General features: G+C 43.3%; 1 long non-coding RNA gene across 1 annotated transcript in view; it reads left to right on the forward strand.

Moving 5' to 3' along the window:
• Window positions 1-732: 732 nt before the first annotated feature.
• LOC122541269 overlaps window positions 733-7,899 on the forward strand; it is an 11,413-nt gene continuing 4,246 nt past the window's right edge. The window contains exon 1 of the long non-coding RNA XR_006309545.1: window positions 733-1,150. This is a non-coding gene — a long non-coding RNA (uncharacterized LOC122541269). The remainder of the gene's footprint in view (window positions 1,151-7,899) is intronic.

The raw sequence follows: 7,899 nt of genomic DNA on the forward strand, positions 1-7,899 counted from the left end.
CATCTATGCATGGAGGATGACATTGAACACTTGCAAAAATCCTGGGGGCGGGGATTTGACAGTGGTTCAGATCAATGGCAATGATATATTCCAATAAAGAGGACTCTGCATTTAGGAAGATCTCAAAAATAGTAACTTCTGGACTACTCGCTGTATCTGACAGTAAGGAAATAGGATGATAGAAAGGACCAAGGCATAACTGGAGGGAGAGTACAGGAGGGAGTGTTTCAGATTCCTGGACTGATTCCATATACAGAACAGTGAGGAATTAATGACCAGAGACTCTGTTTAAGTGCTTTTGACTGAGGGATAGATGTTAGCCAGGACAGAGGAGAACTCGCCCTCTGTTCTTCAAATGCCCACTCGAGCGGACAAACGACACCTCGCATCTTATTTGCAAGGTAACATTCTCCTACGCATGATTCCCTTAAAACAGTAAGATGGCAACCCACAGTCTCGGACTGAGAACCAAGACTGTAACAGAGCCAGAGCGGAGACAAACACCGCACATAAGATACAGCATGTTTTTCAAATTCTGCCTGAACGCTTTCACGTTATCACGCTCTCTGTTATCTTAATGTTGCAATATATGTTTTGTTGTAATAAGTTTATAAATATTAATTAAAATGCCCACTCCCTGGCCATTCTGATTGGCTAGTAATTGCGATTGGCGTGTTACGTGTGGATAAACTGGATGAAGATAGCACAGCAATCGGTTGGACGCTAGTGATGCCAATCACCAGCAATAGACCCAGGGTCCCTCTTAATTGTCTCCTCCAGTATGCGGCCTGTTCGCTATGTGTCAAAGTTCGCATACAAAGTCAAAGTACAGGCTGAGTGAAAGAATGGGGTTTGTAAAAACCTTAGACAGTCAAATGTTCAGATCAGCCTGATTCTGCAGTGGGGCTACCAGGAAGGGAGTAGAGGAGGATTGCTGAGAGAGGCCTGTGCTGAGTTGTTTTTTCTGCTGCTCTGTGTGTGGCCATCCCCATCCGGATGGACTTGCTGAAGACGAGGTGAGGTGTGATTGTCTGGGGGAGGTGCAGGCTGACTGAGAATTCTTGCTGGTTGGGAAACCATCGAGAGTGAGAGGGCGGTCCTCTCTGAGGAGAGCTGCTGCAGGGGAATGTTGTCCAGCTCCTTTGAAAATGTAAGTGCGTTTTAAAAATCGGGGCCAGTCTTTGACATGGATGTGATTTGGATTTTTTTTATTAGTAAACACTCGCTTCACTCTGGGTAAACTGACAATCACTTGGTGAATTGAAACAAAACCAAACATGAAAGCTTGTAGTTTAACTACCAGTTTTGGAAGGAACTGATGCTTCGACTTTTCATTTCAGATTTGAAGGAGCTGACTTTTTAATTAAATTTGTTCAAGTCGAGATTTTACCGAGATATTCAATTCCATTCCCACCCTGTATTTAGTTCCATGAACTGTAATTTTCCTCCCGTTATGCTGCCTGTCCCAGCTCTCACTACAAAGGGGTGAATGTTTCCTCATTGTGAGGGTTTTTTTAATTGTTTAAAATGTTGCCATAAGTTAAGTTTTGCAGCTGTCCTGTTGACAGTTTGTTCTTTTTAATGTCAGTGGTGGTAGCCTATGAAGAGAGTTTGAGGGTCCTTAGAGAGTTTGTCATGCCAAAAATCCTGACCAGATTTCCTGAACTGAACTGGTTGCATTTGGCTGATCTCTCTCTAAACCTTTCGGTGTACCTGTCCAAAAGTCTTTTAAATGTAATTGTACCAGCCTCTACCACTTCCTCTGGAAGCTTGTTCTGGGTGGCACAGAGGCACAGTGATTAGCACTGCTGCCTAATAGCGTCAGGGACCTGGGTTCATATTCCCACCTCGGACAACTGCCTGTGTGGAGTTTGCACATTCTCCCCGTGTCTGCGTGGGTTTCCTCCGCGTGCTCTAGTTTCCTCCCACAGTCCAAAGATGTGCAGGTTAGGTGAATTGGCCATGCTAAATTGCCCGTAGTGTTAGGTGAAAGAGTAAATGTAGGGGAATGGGTCTGGGTAGGTTGCTGTTCGGAGGGTCAGTATGGACTTGTTGGGCCGAAGGTTCTGTTTCCACACTGTAAGTTATCTATCATACATACACCACCCTCTGTGTGTAAAAGTTGCCCCTTGGCTCCCTTTTAAATATTTCCCCTCTCACCTTGAACCTCTACCCTTAGTTTTGGATTCCCTTACCCTGGTAAAAAGACTTTGCCTATTTACTGTATCTATACCCCTCATAATTTTATAAATTATCTATCAGATCACCCCCAGCCTCCTACACTTCCAGGGAAAACAGCCCAGCCTATCCAGCCTTTCCTTATAACTCAAACCCTCTAGTCTCAGTAACATACAGTTTAATTACAGCTTTCCCATAGCAGGGCAACCAGAATTGTACACTATTACACCAATAGTGGCCTAAACAATGTCTTGGTAACATGACGTCCTAATTCCTGTAATGAATGCTCTGACCAGTGAGGGCAAGCGATACAAATGCTGCCTTCACCACCTTGTCTGCCTGCAATGCCATCTCTGAGGGACTCTGCACCTCCACCCCTAGGTCCCTCTGATCAACAACACTCTCCAGGGCCTTATTGTGAAAGTCTTACCCTGGTTTGCCTTACCAAAATGCAACATCTCACATTTATCTGCATTAAACTCCGTCTGCCATTCAAACAAACAATGTATTTGTTTCACATCATCATCATAAAACAAAGCCTCAAGGATCATTATAAAAGCAAAATTAGGCACTCACCTTTAGGAGACATATTGGGTTCAATGTCCAAAGTCTTAAGTTTTCGGAAGGGTGTTAAAGGGCAAAGAGGAAAAAAAGAGAGGTGAAGGAAGGGTATTCTGGAGCTTATCAAATTGCATGTCATCAAAGTGGTAAACTCCCAGCCATCACTGGTGGCTCCATTGTCAGCCAGAGAAGGGCTTAACTGAACTCTTTCCAAATGTTAACGTTCGTAAATGTTAACAGTCTCTTTCACCTGAATGAAGGTTCCTTGGATAGTGCTGACAAAAGGTTCTGGAAATGTCTACAGATCTGTAACAACCACATTTGACAAAGGATGAATCAGCAACAAAGACTGATTTGAGACAGGTACTATGGTTGGGATCCCACGAGGGTGGATTCATAAGCTTGGTGCAGAACTTGCTCCAGCCAGCATTAGTTTACACTTGAAGGATTACCGCCAGTATTGAAATGTTTGAGCATAAGTTAGCTGAGAGAGATAAGGGATGAAGAGCAGAAACAACCTTTTACTGATCTAAACTTCAAGCTACAATCATTCATATTGCCATACTGAATGATTTGACAGAGGGTGTATTGATTCAGTACAGTGTGCAGTGCAAGTATTGCATCTGTACCTATCCTAGTACAGTATATTCTGATTATAATTTGTGAAGTATAACTCTGTTAACTTGGCGTGGTAGAGGTCTGCTGGTTTGCTATTTTAGAGCACGGCACGGTGGCTCAGTAGATAGCACTGCTGCCTCAGTGCCAGGGACCCAGGTTCAATTCCCAACTCCGGCAACTGTGTTTTAAAAATTTCTCAAGGTCAGGTTCGTAGGAGAGTAGTCTGACACAGAACAAACGACCAAGAGGCGAGTCTGCTAGAATATGAGCATTTTATTCCCCGCAGCGCCGCCACAACCAGGTCTCATACTTACAACAGGTCTGGCTTATACTCACTCTACATGTTACCGGAACTGGGAGCCGTCAGTTCTCGTAGAGCAGTTGCCAACAACCCACGCTCGGCGGTTAAACGGTCAATGTGGGCTTGTTGGGCCGAAGGGTTTGTTTCCACACTAGGGAATCTAATCTAATCTAAACGGCTAGCATATTGAGCACCAAAAAAGATGAAGTATGCATCACACTAATAGGAGAAAGTGAGGACTGCAGATGCTGGAGCTCAGTCAAGAATGGAGTGCTGGAAAAGCGCAGCCGGTCAGGCAGCATCCGAGGAACAGGAGAATCGATGTTTCGGGCATAAGCCCTTCATCAGTACTATAATAGTAAGGGTTGACTTGATAAAAACATGACAAAGAACCTCTTTGAAAGGAAATAGTTTCATTGGTTTTGTCCTATCATTTCACGACGCGTAGGTAGAGACAGAATTAGTTGTATATGCGGAAATGTATAATTTGAAGGAAGTAATGGGAAGGGTTGGAGCTAATGTCTAAGGTGACCAAACCTGGCTGCGTTGTGTCCAGATTCCAGGAGGTGGCATTTACTTTAAGGTGACAGCTAGTTTTATAGTTACCCCTGGTTCAGCACTCTTAAAAACATACTGCTGAATTGTATTTTCCCCACTATAAATTATGTAATAAGAGTGAGCTGATCACAGCACCATGGTCCAGAGCACTAATTCAAGTGGAGAGAAGATAATTGGAAGTAAATGAAAATAGCACAGTCAGGGATATAAATACAATCCCCTGCAGCAGAGCTGGAGAGTGCTGAAGGCTGTGTTTTGTACTTGATGCCAAAGGTCAGGACATCTCTTCTGGATTGGAGAGGAACTTGGTGTGGGAAGGAGAAGATCCTGTTGTCATAGTAACAACAACAGAGGTGGGACTACCAAAGAAGTTCTGCTGAATGATTATGTGCAGTTTGATGCTAAATTAGAACGTAGAAACACAAGAACAACAATTTCAGCATTACTTTGTGAGCCACGTTAAATTTGGCATAAATTAATAAAGGTTGAAGATTGGTATGGGAGAAGTGAGTTCAAATTACTGGGTAAAATTCTATTGGAATGGGTTTAATTTGAACTACGATGGGAACAACTAGGGTTAATTAGTGGAAGGAATGGTTCAATTGAAGGGAAGTTTTATAAGTGAAAAAGAAACAAGAGAGCAGATATGCAGGAGGGTGAAGGCAAATGGTAAAGTGTCACAGGAAGTGGCAGAAAATAAATGCAGAAGGGTTCAGCAGAAATTAGAACCAGAATAGTCAATAATAGTAAATATCAGAATGCACTCAACACTTACAAAATGGTGCAAATAAAACAAAATGAATATGACTTTATAGTTATTAGGGAATACTGACTGGGAAGTCAGTATTCAAGGGTAATCAATATTTTGGAAGAATTGGCAAAAAGAGAAAAGAAATGGGGTAGCTTTGTTGAGAAAGGAAGGTATCAGTGCGGTGGTGAGCACAGGTACAATAGACCAATGAGGAATCTGTTTGTGTATAAATAAAGACTAGTGAGGGAAACACATTGCAGGTGGGAGTCATCTATAGACCTACAAAGAGTTGCCTTGCTGGTGGTGTGTAAAAAATTGTCTTGGATGACTTTAATCTGCATATCAACCAGACAAATCAGGTGGTTGATTCTATTAGATTCCCTGCAGTGTGGAAACAGGCCATTTAGCCCAACAAGTCCACACCGACCCTCCGATGAGTAACCCACCAAGACCCATTCCCCTAGATTTACCACTGTCTAATGCACCTAACGCTATGGGCAATTTAGCACGGCCAATTCACCTGATCTGCACATCTTTGGATTGTGGGAGGAAACCAGAGCAAACTCACGTAGACACTGGGAGAATGTGCAAACTCCACACAGTCGCCTGAGGCTGGAATTGAACCTGGGTCCCTGGTGCTGTGAGGCAGCAGTGCTAACCACTGAGCCACTGTACCACCTTTAAGGGTAATGTGAAAGGGTAAGTTTGTACAGTGCATTCATGATTATTTCTCAGAACAGTACATTGCAGATCCTACCTAGGAACAGGCAAATTTAGATCTAGTAATGTGTCGTGAAGTAGGATTAATAAGAGATTTCATAATTAAAGATCTTCTAAGGGATGGTGATTATGGAATTTCAAATGCTGTTTGAGAGAGAGCAAACCAGTGTTGTTAATGATTAGATTAGATTCCCTACAGTGTGGAAACAGGCCCTTCGGCCCAACAACTCCACACCGACCCTCCGAAGAGTAACCTACCCAGACCCATTTCCCTCTGACTAATGCACCTAGCACTATGGGCAATTTATTATGGCCAATTCACCTGACCTGCACATCTTTGGACAGTGGGAGGAAACTAGAGCACCCGGAGGAAACCCACGCAGACACTGGGAGAATGTGCAAACTCCACACAGACGGTCACCCAAGGCTGAGAATCGAACCTTGGACCCTGGCGCTGTGAAGCAGCAGTGCTAACCACTGAGCCACCGTGCCGCCCCTTTGTATTTTAATGTAAATACATTAAAACTGAGTGAGAAGGTGAGCTGTGAGGTGGATACAGAAATGCTTCAGTGTTACTTAGACAGGCTGAGTGCATGAGCAAATGCGTGGCAAATGCAGTATAATGTGGATAAATGTGAAGTTATCCATTTCAGGGACAAATATCCGGAGGTGATTATTATAAACTGAGTGGAAAATGTGTACCGAGACTTGGGTGTCCTTGAAGTCATTGAATGTAAGCATGAAGGTATGGCATGTGGTCAAGAAGGCAAATGGTTTTGAATACAGGAGCAGGGATGTCTTGCTGCAATTATATAGGGCCTTGGTGAGACCATACCTGGTTTATTGTGTGCAGTTTTAGTCTACTTTACCTGAGGAAGGATGTTTTTGCTTTCAAGGGAGTACAGTGCAGGTTTAACTGGCTGATTTCTGGGATGGTAGGACTGATGTATGTGGAGAGGTTCAATTAGGATTATATCAGTTGAAGCTTAAAAGAATGAGGTGTGATCTGATGGAAACCTATAAAATTCTAACAGGACTAGACATGGTAGATGAAAGAAGGATGTTCCCGGTGGTGGGGGAGTCCAGAACCAGGGGTCATAATCTAAGGATAGGGGTAAACCATTCAGGACTGAGATGAGGAGAAATGTCTCAACTCAGTGGTGAGTTTGTGGCTTTCACTCCCACAGAAAGCAGTCAAGCCAAAACATGGTATGATTTCAAGATGGAGTTGCATCTAGCACTTAGGGTTGAAGAAATCAAAAGATGAGGGAAAGCAGGAATTGTCTATTGATTTGGATGAGCAGCTGTTATCGTAACATGTGGCATAGCAAGCTCAAAGGGCTGAATGGCCTACTCCAGCTCCTATTTTCTGTTTTTATATAAAAAGCAGAGTTCTTGAAGGACAATCAGTAGACACAGTGCATTTTGATTTTCAGAAGGCTTTCGATAAGGTGCTACATTAAAAAGTTACTGCTTAAGATAAATATTGAGAGGAATATATTAGAACATAGAACATTAGAGAGCAGTACAGGCCCTTCGGCCCTCGATGTTGCGCCACCCTGTCATACTAATCTGAAGCCCATCCCACCTACACTATTCCATGTACGTCCATATGCCTGTCCAATAACGACTTAAATGCACTTAAACTTGGCGAATCTACTACCGATGCAGGCAAAGCATTCCATCCCCTTACTACTCTCTGAGTAAAGAAACTACCTCTGACATCTGTCTTATAGCTATCTTTAAAGTTGTGTCCCCTCGTGTTTGCTGTTCCCATACTTGGAAAAAGTCTCTACCTGTCCACCCTATCTAACCCTCTGATTATCTTGTATGTCTCTATTAAGTCACCTCTCAACCTTCTTCTCTCTAACGAGAACAGCCTCAAGGCCCTCAGCCTTTCCTCGTAAGACATTCCCTCCATACCAGGCAACATCCTAGTAAATCTCCTTTGCACCCTTTCCAAAGTTTCCACATCCTTCTTAGTTCCGGAACTCAATCCCTCTATTAATAAAGGCTGTATGCCTTCTTAACAACCCAGTCAATCTGGATGGCAACTTTCAAGGATCTGCATATGTGGACACCAAGATCTCTCTGCTCACCTGCACTCCCAAGAATCTTACCATTAGCCCAGTACTTTGCATTCCGATTACTCCGTCCAAAGTGTATCACGTCACACTTGTCCACATTAAACTCCATTTGCCACCTCTCAGCC

The sequence above is a fragment of the Chiloscyllium plagiosum genome, chromosome 37 (assembly GCF_004010195.1).
Source record: "Chiloscyllium plagiosum isolate BGI_BamShark_2017 chromosome 37, ASM401019v2, whole genome shotgun sequence".
NCBI lineage: Eukaryota > Metazoa > Chordata > Chondrichthyes > Orectolobiformes > Hemiscylliidae > Chiloscyllium > Chiloscyllium plagiosum.